The sequence below is a fragment of the Lemur catta genome, chromosome 22, assembly GCF_020740605.2.
Source record: "Lemur catta isolate mLemCat1 chromosome 22, mLemCat1.pri, whole genome shotgun sequence".
In the NCBI taxonomy this organism is placed as follows: domain Eukaryota; kingdom Metazoa; phylum Chordata; class Mammalia; order Primates; family Lemuridae; genus Lemur; species Lemur catta.
In genome coordinates, this window is record NC_059149.1 from 13,177,123 (window position 1) to 13,195,491 (window position 18,369).

The following is an 18,369-nucleotide window of genomic DNA, read 5'->3' on the forward strand; positions in this document are numbered from 1 at the left end:
AATGAAAAACTATAACTCCCCCTGGTGAGTGTTCATTGTCATTGAGCTATTTTCACCCCTTTGTAAACTGAACCCTGCCATTTTGTAATCAGTGTTCCCAATTTTCTTCCACCCTTGTGACTTGGCATCACTGAGGACTAAAACTGTCCTTTGCCTGAAGCCCTGAAAGCTGAAGCTGGACAACTTGATAGAACTTCGAAGAATTTATCACCACAACAGTTTGGACCACTTGGGAAGCTCACCAAGAACAAACTCTGGGAACCACCCATGACCATGAGACTTGTCACTTGGTGAAATAGATAAGTAGGTATGATTTCACAGTGATCTGGGATCCTGCCACTATCATCCTTGATCTATTGTCAAAAGACACTTTAGGTCCAGCATTTAGAAATCTTCTCAACTGACTGCCCTCTGAACTGAAAATCTGGGTTTACAGTCGGCTCCAACCATTAATCTTTGTTTTTCTTTTGTTTTCATAGAAATGCTCTCATTAAGTATCTGATTACTCACACCACATAGAGGCCAAACTTCAGGGGGGAGCCCTACACCCACCTGCATGCTGCCTCCTGAAATGAGACACAACTGTTTCATTAGACTGACCTATTTCCACTACGAGGAGACTAGTTTAAGGAGATAGGTGGAAATGTGCTTAGATTTGCTTTTTTCTGCTTATTTATTCTCGTTCTGATCTATGTTTTTCTTTTCCTTTGCAGATTTCTTACCTCTCAGGAGCTAACTCAGATCTTCTCTCCATAGCCCCCAACTCAGCTTTTGATGTGTGAAACTTCCTGGAAAGTTTCAGCCTGGTAGAAATGAAGGAGATCATAACATGCCACCCCAAAATATGCCACCTTAGCATAGAAATTATTTTGAGCTGAAATAGATGCAGAAAGAATTCTCTGTCTTCTCCTTGTAGGCCCAAAAGCACAGCATAAATTTCCCTTTGAGGAAGATGATCCTTAGTATCTTCTTTTTAGAGACAGGATCTCTGTCACCCAGGCTGGAGTGCAATGGCATAAGCATAGCTCACTGTAATCTTGAACTACTGGACTCAAGCGATCCTCCTTCCTCAGCCTCCCAAGTAGCTGGGACTACCGGCATGCACCACCAGGCCTGGCTTATTTTCTTATTTTTTTGTAGAACAGGGTCTCACTATATTGCCCAGGGTGATCTCAAACTCGTGACCTCAAGCAATCTCCCACCTTGGCCTCCCAATGTGCCAGCATTACAGGCATGAGCCACTGTGACTGGCCAACCCTTATTATCAAAGATGAAGCATCAACACCAAGATGAGTTTGCATAAGGAGACCTTATGAAAATAGCCCTGACCTTCCATTAGTTTCCTCCATATATCTCCTAGTCACTTCCTCATAATTTATCATCATTCCTTAAAGCCCAAATCCTCTTTCCTTGATGAAGAAGGGTTTATAAGCCCCCTAAATCTAAGTACTTCGAGTTGCACTTTTTTCCTGCAAACTCTTGTGCACATAAATATTAATAAAATTGTGTACCTCTTCTCTTATTAATCTTTTTGTTGGTGTTGTTCATTCTAATTCAAAGTCCCCCATTTATTGAGGAAGAGCAAATGTTTTTTATCAAAATAAAAACAGTCCCTTTGCATGATCCTTCAGCGCTGGACTGATAATGTGCATGTGTTAATTCTCTGAAGAGCTGCAGGCATGGTGTGGACCAGACCAAAGTCAACTGTCTGGTACTCAAATTTGCCTGGACTTAGACTTTTGTTGCTCCAGAGCTCATGAAAACACTGGCAGAAATATGGCAGCCTATAGTTTGAAAAATTAAGATTATGCTGAATTCAGATTATCTATAATTTTAGGTGTTATTTTAGAGATTTAGGTATTTCTGTTAAATTCCACACAACAAAACTCAATTTTAACTCATTGAAATCCAATTAGAAAACATATTCATATATGGGCATCTGGATGTGAAAACATTTGAACTTGACAACAAGGATTCCATTCTTAGTTCTGAGTCTTACTTGCTGTGTGATTCTGGGCAACTTACTAAAAGTCCGAATTTATTTCCTTATGTGTAAAAGGAGAATAAGAATTTGTATCTGCTTTTTCTGTGTTACAAAATCATGGTCAGGTTCAACTGAGGTGGACGCATGGAGTACTTGTTAAGTACTGTACAGAATTTAGTTTTTAATACAGAGAGGAAAGAGATTTTAGGCTTACTGATTCTTTCCCATGCTTATTAAATTTAACCTATTATTAAAATAATAATAATAATGAAGCAAATGTGTCCTAATATACATAATCACACATAAAAAAAGGTAACAGACTGAGAAGAACTCATATGAGGGACAAATCCTATACCAGCCTACAAACCTTGGTTAAAAACCCCTCTTCCCACCCCTACACTTAACCTTTATAATTTTAGATGAAAATCCCCTGATCAATTTCTGAAATGTTCAGGGGCTTTCTACGGTGGGCTTATCAGATAAAAGTGAGCCCAGGCAGGACAACAAAGAAATAACTTTTCTAACATCTAACACTTCATTAACTACTGTTTAGGGGGAGAACTAAAATGATAGCAAGATGCCGAGCAATTTGACATTGTGTCTGGGGGTTTTTGCTAAACTCTTCAGGGCTTTTGTGAACAAACTGAACACCTTTTAGTGGAGCATCCCATTTCCCTATTACCTAGCACTGTTGTCCAGTTTAATATCACCTATCTTTATAAATCTCCTAGAGGAATCTTTAAAAATTATCATGAATGCATTGCATTTAGCCAGACCACCACACAGTGGTGATTCTGTTCAGAAATAACCGGCCTGAGACAGTTCACCAAGAAGGTCTTATTTGACAAGTCAAAGAAAGTAATCTGAACACAGGACAGGCGGTCATGGGAATGTCCCCTTCCCCTGTGCTGGTGTGAAAAAACAGACCCCCTGGTCCCCATCAGCTATAATTACCAGTATTACCTACTGCCTCAGTTTCAGTGTTGAAGCAAAGAACCAAAGCGAAACAAATCAGAACCACAGAAAGAATGGGAAATTTTGTATTTTTTTTTCTGTACTGTTTCTTGTATTATAGTTTACTTCGTCTATGTTTACAACTCCTAAGGAATTTTCAGCATGATGACAAGCCATTCCCTGGCTGGGAATTATATACGGGACAAGAATTATTCTTTGTGACACATACTGTATTTGAAGGTTTGGACACAGGCGATGTACGTAATTTGCTACCAGGGACAATGAAGCTTGATGTATAGGCACAAAGGAGAGCTAAAGAATGATGCAATAATTGCCCAGGGTCAAAATTCAGTCTGAATAAATGTGGATACTAGTTTTTCTAAGCTCTTATTTTTCATGAAACGCTGTATTTTCCAATTTTTCTTTTTCTATTAGTTTTTGTCGTTTGTCTCCCACCATCCATTTAGCTTTTTATTCACGGCCACTAAATGAAATTCTTTTTTTAATTTAGTAATTTGGGCTTTTTATTGTGTCTGATGGCTACATAATTGATCAAGAGAACAGAATAACTCTTTGATTCCCTCCCCCATATAAAGAGATTCTCTTCCCTCTTTGGCCATTTCACCCTGGTTGTTTTAAAAAAAATACTAACAAAGGGATCACTTTGGCTCTTTTTTGAGACACAATTCATGAGTCAAAAAAAGGTATAATTATATTATGAACTTCAAAGAGCTTAAAATAAAATATACAATATGAAAAATTAGTATGAACGTGAATATAAATACATATGAAAACATATACTAAACTATTTCAAAATATTAAGAATGATCTCTGGTGAGGCAATTATGGGTTATTTACGGTCCCCAGTAGTTTCCAAATACTCTACAATAAACACGTATTACTTCTATCATTGGAAAGAGAAGTGAATTTTATAAGGGAAGCTTATAAATCAGCATATTAAAGGCAGGAACCACTTCTATTCGTCTTTGAATTCTTCATAGTACAATTTAATTGAGAGAAGTGTTTTATTATTGGAAAAGCCACTTGATTACAACACAGCATTTACCACAAACAAACAAGCAATTAAAAAGAAAAACTATTACCAAGTGAGGTGATTGCTTATTAACAACTAAAAAAAAAATTCTGTTTCCCCTTTCATTATTCTATCATTTCCTTGCAAACATCATTAAAATTTCTTTTTTCAGTACAACAATGGATTTTGTAACCCTAGAATCTTAGGATGAGAAGGAGCCTTAAAGACTGTCGATTTCAACATCATCTGGAATTGTCCAACGGAAACCCCAAATCCTCCAACAGCGCGGAACTCATTATCTTCCAAGGCAAAGTTCAGCCTTGCAACTTCAGGCAAAGTTTACAGCAAAACTGTTTGGTCTATTTGCATTTATTAAAAAAAAATTTTTTTTCTTTCTGACAGAGAATAAAGATGCTTGAAATGGATTTACTTTTATTTTGAATAACAATCTAAAAGTACCAAAGCATCTAAGGGAGGAATCTAAGACTGCAATTTCAAAAGAAGCAATTGCACGATGTGATTGTGTCTACTTGAGACTCATCACCCTTCGGTGACACTTGGTATTTCAACTGGATGTCTAAGAAGATGAAATCCTCCATTCTAAAGCAACAAAATCACTGGCATTATTGAATTTTTTAAGCAAAGAAGAAATAATTCAGCTACAAGCATAAAAGGTAGCTGCTGTGGATGGCTCATCTGCAGTGTGTTATTCTCCGGGGTAGGAAACTGGGTAGAGAAGAGAACACCCCCCCCGACTGAGGGGTCTGCAAAACAGCTCTAATCCAGACTCTGTTTTGCCCTCTCTGGGGGCCTCAGAACCTTTTTCTCTGAGCTTCTTAGTTCAGTTGTTCTAATGGGTGAGAGTCACTAGTCTGCTGTCTTGGGAGATTAACAAGAAAAGAGGCTCTGGTTTACAATGAAAATCTGAAGCTTCCCAGCTCTGTGGCTATACCTAATTCAACACACAGGACTCTTAATTACCTCCATTTGGGGAAGCATGGTAAAGCCGCCACTGCAAATCGCTGGGGCAGTGGGGTTTGTTTTTTAAATGCTGCAGCAGAAAGGCCTCTAAGCTCCCTCTTGGATGGAAAAGCTCCCTTTTAATTAGAACTCCGTCTCCACCTTATTTTTATTTTTGTTATGCCACCATGTTTTCAGAAACACTTTAAACACTTTTTGTTACTACTGTTGGCTAAGAATACAGTGGATTTAACCCCCTAACCTCCCCCTCCCCATAACACACACACACACACACACTCAAAAACTTGGTTAATGACAAAATTCATTTCAGGAAACAACTGCCTAGACTGGCACAGGCAGTTCTGAGAAACCAGGACTGTGAGCGCACAAAGCACACTAAAGGTTTCAGATAAATGGAAAATACTGGGGTGAATACAGATGTTAGACCACAGGCACAGAAACAGATTCATTTAAAAGAGTTTTGGGGTTCATGCATTTTCTTTCCGCTTCAGAAGTCCTCATGTTTTAGAGTCTATTTTCTGAAACACAGAAGATCTGTCCCAAGTTCCTAATGGATGTTTGTCCATAGTGTGATATTAATCAACTCTTAGGAGTGTTTCACAGGCCAGGCTCAGTGCTGCAAGGCAGAGCTGGAGTGTGTTTTCAGAGATCGTGTATGTGGATGTGTGATTTGTGCAAAAAAAAAAAAAAAAAAAAAAAGAAGTAAAGAAATATAAAGAAGGAGGAGGAAGAGGAGGGTGGTAAAAGCAAAATTCTATGAGTATTGGTGCATGACACACACACAAAAAAAACTGAAAACAAAGTTGCAAAACCAAATACCAAATGTCACGCAGGTCAACTGAGAGTAAATCTATCAAGGACTCAACCTCCTAATCCGATGCTGTGACCGAGTAATTGATTCCCATCTAACTCAGTTCCACAGGGATTTATTGGCCACCTCTAGTATGTGCTCAGCATTGTGCTGGGCCCGATGAATGAAAGACACAATCTGGTCCCCACAAAGACTGTTTGGGAAGAAAATTGCTGTTTTTACGTCTTGACTAAGGTTTTTATGTCTCAGCTGGATAAATTTCTCTGATGAGTGAAGTAATTATGAGGATTATACACAAAAATGTAGATTTGTATAGAATTCATGATATCATGATGTTATATACTGATATTTCTTGGTTATATAGCCTAATGTTTGATTTTATGCTTATAATACAAAATTTTACTCTAGTTTTCTACCTTTTCAGGGAACAAGCTATGGTAAAAGTGTGTCAGGGAAAATGACTCCTACTTCCCAGATAATCACAAACAAATGCAGTCCCTGTGTGTACACCCTTTGGCCTCATAAACCTCAAAGAGGAAGGGGCTCAAGTTCGGGAAGGTGCTGTCGTAGACTCAAGTGTGTGACGGTGGGTCTTCCATTGTGCAAGTGAACACTCCACACTCATTTCTATGAATATATTACAATCCCCAGAGATGTTCTTAGAGCCAACTAAAACAGCTTTGTCCTCTAGCAGCTATGCAGATGGCCAGGGTCTGGGAGCCATTCTAAGCCAGACCCCCCGGGCAGAGGGTCTCTAGTACCTGCTGTGTATCCAATAATCCAGGGTTAACTGGAGTGAAGGGAAGTGATGCTTCTACTTTGTTTGCACAAGAGAACATTCTGCTCGTATCCTCCTGGTCTCAAAACCAAATTAATCTGCTTGTTGCCAATCTCCTTACCATACTGAAGGAGGAAAGCATCTTTTCCTACACAATAGGAGTGATTAGAAAATTTATCCAAATAGTAATTTTTTACAGGCATACCAGAATAATAGATTCAAAAACACACCTCCTTGAATATATCCTCTTTTTGCTACAATAAAATGAAACTAATTTTTTTGTGAACTGGTTCCTTATGATTTGTTTCAAAGGTACTAATCTAAGAAAAATTAAGGGACATTTCAGTAGTGACCAAAATAATTCTGCTGATATCAAATAACTGATCATCTCTATGGGTCAGACAATGTGCTAGGTCTTTTAGGGATTCGATTCCTCTACCTCTTCACAAGATTTCTGTAAGGTATAAGTGCAGTTAACGCCATGATAGAGATTATTTAGAAACTATTGTAATTAAGATTAAGCTGTGACTCTCAGAGATTAAGGGAAAAAAAATTAGTTCCCTCAAAACATTTGTCAATGTTGGTCCTTAATATGCTGTGTATTCCGATACCATTGACACAAGCATACCAAAAAGTACCAAAAATATAAAATAAATGAATGGAGATAAAGCAAAATCACAACAGGCAGAGATTCGAACACGACAGACAAGTTCTTTGCCTTAAGGACAGAAGGGGTGGTAAGTACTCTCTTTTTTCCAAACTTGGCTTCTCTTTTTAGGTGTGAAAAATAAAAGAAAGTGATGAATGGGCAATTTTGGTAAAGATATGATAAAATTAAAACAAATCTTGAAAACAAAAGGTGTGTTTTTTCTCAAGAAAAATGATTTTGGTGTCTGGCAGTTCCTTGGAGCTTTGGGGCCTTAGGTGTCCTTGGACTCTGACATACTGAGCTTTCATCATGTGACCACAGGTTGAGGCTCCTCCTCTGACTTTCATGCCAATGATACCAATAGATGCTTCATACCTAGGAAGTGCTGAAATAATGTTGACCAACAATTAACCCGCTTCATGAATCACAGGGCTGCCTCAATAACAGTCCTTCATATCATCATGCCCTAGTGCCTTGCTCATTACTATAGACCAGTGATTCTAAAACTTGAGAACACATCAGAATCACATGGACAGCTTGCTAAAATACAAGCTGAGCCACACCCCCAAGCGTCTGATTCAGTAGGTCTGCAGTGTGGTGTTGCCTAAGAATTTGCATTTTTAACAAGTTCCAAAGTGAAGCTTATACTGCTGCTCCAGGTTCTACACTTTGAGAACCGCTTCCCCATGGGGATATATAATTTAAATGTCTTCAGACCATCCAAAGTCACAAATAAAGAATAATGAAGGAGGATAGAAGTCTTTCAATCAGACTCCAAATACAATTTTTTTGGAAGAGTCTTGAAACATTAATCTCTTAAATATTAAAGCAGCCGTGATGACAACATTTTGGATGAGCTACAACTTGGCTCTATTTTCCACTGACATAATATTGCCAAGTATTGTCAAGTGAAAGGCTTTTACAGACATTTGGAGAACTATTATGAGTTATTAATTTAAATATCGACCTTCCATTACTTAATATCTTTGATATCTGCAGTCCTAGGCTCACACACTCTTGGTTCTTCACCAGGAAGAAATGTGGAAGGCTCCCTGGGAAAAGTCTACCTGTGATCTCAGCCGTGGGCCAGGTGCCTGCCATTCAACTCTGAAGTGTCACTGTCACCCAAATGCTACTGATTTCTGTGCCATCTGAGGCTCCTCCCCTCCACTCACTGTCTTTGCGTTTCTGCCTCCCCCATTCCACGGATCATACAGTCGAGAGATGCTCACTGAACAATTCATGGAAACTTTAAGCCATTTTCTTGGGGTGTTTCCGAAATGATCTCTCTCTCCAATGGTTTCATTTGCTCCCACATTCCATTGCATATGTTAGGATCACAATTCCAAGGGAAAGATTACTTTCACGTTCCCAGTCTTCATGAATTCTTCTGATTTTACTTTGCCAATGTACTTGCTCAAGTGGAACTTAAGACGCCGCTGCATATTTTGTCGTGAAATTGAATTCTTTGTCATTTAGTGACGCTCATACGGGGTGTTGAAATAAATGATCACCAAATTAATCACATTGCATGTTCTTACACAGGACCTTTAAAAATCGAGTATAGGACATCTCCCAAGGACTACAGAGTTTCAAGATACTGAAAAATGACACACAGGAGCTTGAATTTTAAAAATCTCTCTTTATTGCAGATTATAATAATGAAAAATGTATAGCACAACAAAATGACGATAATCAACAATAAGTTAGGGTATACCTTAAAATAACTAAAAGAACAGAACTGGAATGTTCCTAACACAAAGAAATGCTAAATGCCTGAGGTCATGGATACCCCAGTTACCCTGATGTGATTAATACACATTGTGTGCCTGTATCAAAACATCACATTTAACCTATAAAGATATACAACGCTTATGTACCCATAATAATTACAAATAAAAAATTTAAAAAACATAATGAAAACTAAGCTTGAAGTCACGAAATCAGAGTGAGTGGTTGATTGAACCTCTGCTCATCACAAAATATTTGGGTGAAATTATAGAAGACTCCACCAGGTCCATGAGAAACAAGGTCTGAGATTAAAACAAAACAAAACAAAACAAAACAAAACCAGCACACAATAGAGGAGAAAGTGCTGCAAGTTAATCAGGCAGCAGGTTGCTTTTCATTTGGGGGCAGACTGTGGGGCGTAAGAAACCACAGTGTTCAGAGAGACCCCTTTTAACGGAGCCCAACAATTAGCACTGCGAGCTGCTTTTGTATCCTGTTGCACAACCTCATCCTTTTCAAATAGATCTGTCACTAATGACTGAAGGCTGCACGCGATTTACCTCACTCCACAACCATCTGTTGAGTATTCTTCGTTCTGACTCCGGTTGAAAGGGACCGGTGACGAGTTTCCTGAGTAGACCCTGCTCTCTTTAAAAATCCTTTAGACTCCAATGGTTGGAGAAATGCTTCTGATCCACAGCAACCAGACTGTGTTCCCAACAGATGCTGCACTCCTGGCTTTTCGGGGTTCAGCGGCACCAAATGCTCTGCAAGACAGTCTGCACTCCAGGGAACAGGGATGTCGGCAGGCGGTCGCAAGGAATCCAAGGATAAGATGTTGCACGTTTCATTTGCTCTTGGATTCTAAAATCAGTTGGCTCTTATCTCTGAAATGGCAGAGCACGAGGACATGTGCCAGCCCTCCTGGAATCAGAGGCTTCCCTTGGGGAGGAAGATCAGTCTATTGGAAGGGATCACAAGAAGTCACCAAGCCCTGCCTTACCAGCAAATGCAAAAACGTACCAGTCTGCAAAAATGTAGCTTTTCTGACCAATGTCTCAGGAAGACCTAAGAAGTCAAATGAATCAGTTGCCTTCCGTTGCCCTTATTTGACACCACCTGTATGCACTTTTGGGAAATGGAGATGGAGCATAGGCAGGGTTGCTGGCAGACCTCAGGAAGGATCACAGCTTTCAGTCAAAACTGGCTTTTACCTCCCCTCCCTTTTTTTCAAATTTGCAAAAACTTATAGTCCAGTACTGTTTTACATGTTATTTTTGGCAACGTTGGAAATGCAGAAATCTAATAGATGAGATTTTTCTTTGCCAATTAAGTCTATCTGACAAACATGTACTGCATAGTGTTTAATAATAAAAAAAAAGTGACTTATTTGCTTACTCTGAATTTTTTCCTATTCACTTCAGTACTGTGTATCAGACACCTGCTATTAACTAGATCTATGGGAAGGAAAGGCAGCTGGGAGTTGGCATTAAATTCCAGAAATTCTGTAGCCTCTTGAGGAAATAATGGTGTATTACAGAGCCTGCTTTTACATTCTTTTGAGATAGAATAGGAAATGTGGCAAAGAGTAAAAACGAATGATTTCTGAAAAATTTTAAAAAACAATGTTTTCCATCATATTTTAGCACCAATGCTAAGAATAAAGCATATTATAACACAAACTAAAGTGATAATTTTGGCCATATCCTGTTATCCAAATCTTCTCAAGGTTAACAGTGTTCCCTCCTAATTGCCTTGGTGGCATAACCAGAGTTACTTATGGATTCTTAAAATGCATCCTTTTCCCCTTGTGCTGTAGGGTACACTTACACAGCCCAAGGTAGGGGCCTGGAATTTGTTAGCCATCGGAATAAGAACCCTCTTTGTTCTTTAGTGTTAATTATAACATAATATAAAATAAATCTACATTAAGAAATTCTGAGAAATTTGCGGAAATACAATATAATTTGCAAGGCTCATTTACTCAAGAGTAATTTTAGGGGGGTTGAGCAGAAAAGACACAATTGGTATGATCACCTAAATGAGAAGCATTATGAGATTTAAAAGAGAAGATTAAAACTTTAAGGGGTGATTCAATTAGATGGAATTGCCACAGTAGAAGCAACTTCTCTCAGGAGTTTAAAATGCAATATTCTAACAACCTTTGCCTTGTTTTGTTAAGGTGTTATTTCCTCAGTGAAGCAAGGGAACAAACTAGTACCTAATTTCATCTTCCTTCCCTTTCTTCCTTCCTTCCTTCCCTCATTCACTTAAACATTTCTTAAGTGTCTGCTTTGTGTCTGACATTAGGGATATAAAGTAAAAACCACACAGACTCTACCTTTAAGAAGCTTTTGGGGTGGGGAAGGAGGGCAAGCAGTCACATAAACAGTAAGGAATGAATAGAAGCTTATTATGAATATGAGAGAGGGTGCAGAGAGGTGAGGAAAATAGTGCCAGCAGATGCCCTACCCAGCACTTCAGGGGGACTAGCAGGTACAGAAGCCCAGAAAGATAAGACAGAGTGCTGTGTTTGAGGAATTTCAATATGTTTGGTACTACCGGAATATAAATTTCATGGTGGGAGAGGAGGCTGCAGAGATAGATCCATTTAAGACCCTTTCTAGCACAAGAACTCTCTGGATGGGAGGTTACAGGATGCATTTTATTTTATTTTATTTTATTTTATTTTATTTTATTTTATTTTGAGACAGAGTCTCACTCTGTTGCCTGGGCTAGAGTGCCGTGCCATCAGCCTAGCTCACAGCAACCTTAAACTCCTGGGCTTAAGCGATCCTCCTGCCTCAGCCTCCCGAGTAGCTGGGACTACAGGCATGTACCACCATGCCTGGTTAATTTTTTCTATATATAGTTATCTAGCTAATTTCTTTCTATTTTTCAGTAGAGACGGGGTCTCGCTCTTGCTCAGGCTGGTCTCGAACTCCTGAGCTCAAACAATCCACCCGCCTCGGCCTCCCAGAGTGCTAGGATTACAGGCGTGAGCCACCGCACCCCGCCTACAGCATGCATTTCAACTATACCCAGTTTTCTTTGAGATTAGGATTTAAGTAGAAGACGATGAGGAGGAGGATAGTATTTCCAAGTGCGGTTTATTATTTACAGGCTAAATTTTCAATTCATATAAATTTCAATCATCATCATTCTCTAAATATGGAATGTCTCAATTAAAACACAACACCTAATGATAATGCTTCATGATTTTAACAGATCACAAACAAATGTTTTAACTTCCAAAAAGAGAAACAGAGATAAAACGAACAAGCAAACCAAAAACACCGCTTTGCTAAGCTAACAATGTATCTACTGGCCCCGCAGAAAAAGACAAAAGTAAGTTCTTACCTAAGTCTCTAGCAGGACAAAGGCAAGACGATATGAGGCATAGACACGTTGTACAAAGGACTCCAGATAGATTCTATGACTACTAGACAATATTATTGGGATTGCAAACAATCAACTTGACCTCAACATGCTTAAAACTGAACTCGTCATGTTTTCATCAAAGCCCGTTTTAACTTCCCTATTGTCATGAATGTGATCGATTTCATCAGGGATCTGCGCTTGAAACCTCTGTCCAAGTTGACTCCCTTCCCTCAAGTTTTCTCCGCATCAGCCTGACCCTAGATCATGCTAATTCCAAATGTATTTTTGCAATGTCCCTTTCTTTTCCTGACAGCATGACTAGGGGATGTTGAACACTTCGGAGCTGGGCACCTTAGTAGCCTAACATGATTTCTTCACTCCTTTCTCTCTCATTTCCACTGTGCATTGCATGGACGCCAGGCATTCTCCCCGGTACACTGGTTTTGTTCTTTTTACTGCTTCTCCTGAAGCTCCGTGGTTCTGTCCAAACTTGGTAATGGTCAGTGAACATCTGAGGCAGAGATGGAAACTATGAAAGGGTGACGTTGTTTCCGGAGGTCCCTGCCCACCTGTCAGCCCGAAAGGAAATTGACACGGCAGCAACAGCTCCCACCTTAGAGTGGCCAAAACGTTCCGCGTGCCACCCCTGTGCTTCGCTGACACTAGCTTAGCCCCTGACCCCTGCCTTCCAGGAGCTTAATACAAGATCGGTTACAGATGGAGAGAAGGGAATTCTAGAAAAGGCTTATCAGGCGGCAAAGGGATGTCTCACATACAAGCAACTGTGACATGGTGAGAAGAAGCTGAAACAGACACTTTGCTCTCAGCCCAGACTAATGAACAAGAGAGAACTGAAAGCATGACCTTCATGAGGGGCGGGAAAGAAGTTGGAGTTGGAGGCAGAGGTCAGATGGCTTGAAATCCTCCCTAACTCTGCGATTCTTTTGGTTTATTCTGTGTCTCTTTGGAGACAAAGTGAGTAGATAATTACAGGGAATTGCAATGTCTGCTACATCTCAGAATAGGCTAGTACCCCCAAGGAAGAGAAGGCATCTCTACCCAGGCTTTTGATTTAGCCAGAGAAGTGGGCATGAGGATCAAGACAGTGAACTACAAGGACTGGAAAATCTGGGAGGAAACGCTCTCTCTCCCGGCTCCCCAATCAGCACACCCACGACCATGCACAGTGATGGTCTCCTTTGGATCATGCAATTGATTCAGTGTCATCCAGACATAAAGTGAGCATGTCACACCTGCAAGGCAGGGACTGTGGGAAGACACCTGGCTGCCTAAGCCTCATGCCGCCTAACACCCTCTCCCCAGAGATCAAAGACGTGTCTCCAAAGAGTCACTTTGCACTTTGGTGTAAATGAGTCTTAAAGCTGGGGTTGTTCCCCAACACGGAGCTGGTTTAAAGCACTCTCGGTTGCAGGCGGGGCGTGTCCCTGCAGCTTTGGTTCCTTCCATCTGTCTGCAGGTTATTCCCCTGCTGTCCCTTCCCTCCTCCCCCATGACACTGACTCAACGCTCCAAAGAGGCTTGGGACCTTGAGCTCATTGGGCTGGTCCCTCTCCATGTTCCATGCGTGTCCTCTGGTCAGGACGCTGCCCCTGCTCCTGTGCATGGAAGAGGGACTGGGCTTATTCTGCAGAGCAACCCACAGCCCTTGGAGTGGCCCTTTCCTAACTGCAGCAGAGGAATGGAGGGAGGGAGTCAGGTGAGGCAGCTTCAGGGCACCAGGGACTCCGGGATCCCAGCCCACATCTGCCCAGGAGGACATGGGAGCTTCTGATTTGGGGGCACATATCGGTGATGTGCAAAGAAGAGATGGGGAAACTGTATCATGGATGTTGTTTACAGATACTAGAGAATAACAAAAAAAAAAAAAAAAAAGAGAAAGAGAAAGAAAATAAACCCCACATGTGGGTTGGCTCTGTAAAGGTCATGTCAACTGCATTCATTTTCCAGCTTCTATGTACATGTACATATGGTCTAACTATTAAGTTCCCGGGGAGGGAGGTATAAAAGAAAATGAGGCATGGTCACTGCATTCAAGGAGCTCATTCTGTGCTCGTGGAGGCTGAGCGCAGTGCAGTGTGGTCGTGGGACCCACTGACACCCTCTTGTGCCAACTGCACACCTCTCTGCCCAGCGTCCTGTTCAGTGGCATCCTTTTGATGGCTCCAACCAGCCACGGTCAGAGCATTTAAACAAATCAGGATGTTCTGTTTTTTTTCTGGATAGCTGGTTACCAGCACATCCCTGATTATGCATATTATGAATGTGGGAAATTCATTTTGTTCCAAATTTTATTTGATTACAGGTGCTTAATTCTGATCACAGTTATGTAATACACAGTCATCTTCGGTTACTCATACAGCATCACTATCTGTTTGTCTTAAAAGGAAGAAAGAGATGGAAAGCTGTCTTACAGAATAAAAAAGAAACTCCTTGTCTTAGTATTCAGGACTCTTAGTCATCTCAGCCCAATGTATCTCACTTTTACTAGAACTTTCTGCCCCAGTTAGAGGTCTTCTTCCCAGCCCTGAGATCAGGCATTTATGTCCCCATCCCTGCATTCCTGCTTACACTGACAACCTCTCATCCCATATGATGGGACACCTTCCTCAACCACCACTCCCAATCCAGCCCATTCTTCAACACACTGAGAAAGCCCAGCTCCTCTGGAAAGAAAGTCCACCAGACACTGTTGTAAGCACTTTAGAGCTATTCATTTATTTAATCCTTATAGCAACTATTCCAGACCACTTATCAGATCTCTATTGGTGGTGAATATATTAAAGCAGAGAGGTTAAGCGATTTGCCCAAGATCATGCAGTGGCAAAGCTGGGATTTGAACCTATGCAGTCTGACACCTGGGTCTATAAACTTAACCACTGTGCTGTACTCACTCAGAGCCAGGGCACAGTGTATATCATCTATAGCATCTATAGACCACAATAGTGGCTAATTTTCTTACTTTGCATTTGTTCTCTTGGTCATTGACACGTTACTTAATTGTTACTTAATGGCAGCTCCAGCTACGTGCCTTGCATTCTCTCTCTCTCGGACCTAACACAATGCTTTTATTTATTCATTTTCTAAAATTAATTTCTTTCCTTCTTTAATCGACTAATAATTATATATGTGTATGTGGTTATATGTGCTGCATGTTTTAATGTATATATACATTGAAGAAAGACTAAGGCAAGCTAATTAACACAGCCATCACCTCACTTCATTATTTTGTTGCAGGAAGAACATTTGAAATCTATTTTTTTTAGAAATTTTAAAATATAGACTACGTTATTATTAACGGTAGTCCCGATGCTATGCAATAGATCACTGAAACTTACTCCTCCTGTCTAACTGAAACTTCATACCCTTTGACCAACATCTGCCCTTCCTCTTCCCTCTCCCACCCCCCAGCCCCTGGTAACTGCTGTTCTACTCTCTGATTCCATGAGACGGACTTTTTAGATTCTGCGTGTAAGTGAGAGCATTGCCAATTGTTTCTGCCATCTCATCTCACTTTGCCACCACAGGGCCAGGGACCACGAGTTCTGAGTTCTGCTTCTCAGCACCCTCCATACAACGGGTGGCTTAAGGAGCATGAGTTCAATGACTCAGATAATGATCACCTTAAATTCCTTCCCATCCTTTTGCATTTGGTCCCTAAGCCTTCCAAAATGTTGGCCATCTACCAACCGATCTTTCTGTGTCCTTAACTGACCCTAAAGAAGATACATAAAGTTGGATTTTCTTATACCAAAAAACAAATGAGAATAATAAATTATGTAAAGAATTGTGAGGGTCACAATCTTCTAAACTTCTTGAGTACTTGACCACTCATTTGGACCAAGTCCCTTTACTCTCTCCTTTCCTTTAAACCATGATAAATAAATAGGGTTCAGTTTGTTTCACTTAGTGAATTCAATCCTCCGGTGAGGTACAGGGACTAGGAACCCAACTGAGATTCCTTGGCACCCTGCCAGGGTCTGTCTCTTAAGTTTTTTTTCCTTGAAATTATGTTTTATGAATAGGTGTAGATTTACAATTTATTTTAATCCTCCAGAGCAGGAGGCACAGCCCCTTCTTAGCAAACAGATGCCATCTCAAGAACTGTCCCCAGTGGAACTCAATGCAACAGTTTTCAGGAACTGAAATAACAGGTCTGAACAGGTAGCTTTGGAGATAATTTCCAAATTCAATTATATTCTTTACGGAGGTAAATACACACACCCCAAAGAGGCAGTTTCAGCTTGTGGGCGTCAAATGAAACCTAAAGTATATTGGGGATTACTGATTTCCTCTTTAACTTGAACTCATGAACATTTGGGATCATTTTAATGCCAAAGGACAACTTGGATGGTCTGATCCTTGGCGCTCGATTTCCTTCTCCTTTGCCTGTATTCTCCTTTGCCGTCATCCTGTGGTTTATCCTTCTATTTTCTTTGTATATAATCTACTTCCATACTCCTCTCATGGCTGACAGTTGATGGTTGTTACACTGAATTAAATTGCACCCTATTGTGCTATGTGATTGTAGGATACGATAGTCTCTGTTAAACTTTGGGACGTACTTGTTTTTGGCTTGTTTTCTTGGCATCAACAGCATCAAATGAACAAATAATACCTAAAAAATGGCAGTCACGACCTCTCAGCATAGGCATGTCCTACATAGTAATTATGGTATTATATTGGTGTCCTAAAACATTTTGAATGCAGCGCAGACCTTTAAGCAATAATCCAACAGTTAGCTCATTGCAAAAGGCCTTAGCCTGCAGAGACCACTCCTGCTGAGAATCACCTAAAAGGGCCCCCAGGCTGCAGAGAGGCCCCCCACACAGGGCCAATCCCAGCCTGACGGCTAATAAACACCATTAGCAAAGCCTACTGCTGAGTTATTATGCGGCACAAGGATCCTTGAAACTGCTGGTTGGTATTGTTGTTTTATTTCTCATTTGCCTGGGTCAAAGTGGCAACGCTCACTTGAAAAGATGAGGCAATTTCAACTTCTCAATTGTTCCAGAGGATGAGAATTACATGTAGATGGATTATTATGTTGTGATTTTCGCAAATCTCCAATGCAGTCCTGTTGCATCTGGACTGTGGCATTGCTGAACAAAACCCAGAAAGCTAAGGAGAATCGGAACAGAGTGGAACTGGGTTATCTCTATCACAATCTTTTCTAAGATCTGAACCAATAACCAAACTGAGATATGTTATGCACTAAATTATATATGGAGTGAAACTATACACTGTGAGAGATCCAAGAACACATGTAAGTATTTTTGTGAGAAAACACTCAATAATTCTTACCACTCCACCCTACTTTTTGGATTTATTTTCTATCTTTTTGTATCTTCTCTTTCTCTCCCACCAACCTACCCCATCTACTCCCAAAGTTATTAAAAGTTAAGATTTTGATGGCAATTGAGAGATCTACGTGGCCAAACTAGGCCAACAGTTTTTTTCTTAAATATATTTAATGTTTTGATGCTCCTGAAACAAGGCACCATATCCCAATGTCTTACTTGTTAATATACCTTGCTATCACCTGGTTCATGACATTTGTATATGAAAATCTAAAAGACCATTTCAGACAGGAGTTTCAGGCCTGTTTTATTTGTAAGGAGCAAAAAGTTTTTGAGGAAATGACCCAATAATTCTAACTTGTCACATTCATTAGGGCTCATTGGTGTTGATGACACTAAACCACTCCTGCAGGACCACTGTTTGAGCCTTATTCTTTATGGGGTCGAATGCGATGAACTCTCAGTGGTAGTTGTTGACCTCTGATTCATGCCATCTTGCAGCCGGCTTTCCAGAATAAGGGCATCCTTGATGGCTTTGTTCTTTCCTTGTGTAGACCTTGAAAAGCTGGAAACTCCGGAGGGGCCTAGGTCCCAGTGAGACGATCAGACTTGTTGCCGGAATGAATATTTAACTTGATTAGCTTTCTGCTTCCATAATCATCAATCCTCCCCGGGAATTGTATTCACATTTTATGAACTCGCTGTCTCATCGACTCCTTTGATCTACAGACATTGTCTTCCAGTTGGGC

At 40.4% G+C, this 18,369-nt stretch overlaps 1 protein-coding gene across 2 annotated transcripts in view; it reads right to left on the minus strand.

The window, feature by feature from the left end:
- Window positions 1-18,369, minus strand: part of NRG1 (neuregulin 1) — a 976,611-nt gene that overhangs the window by 252,080 nt on the left and 706,162 nt on the right. The gene's annotated exons all lie outside the window — the stretch shown is intronic.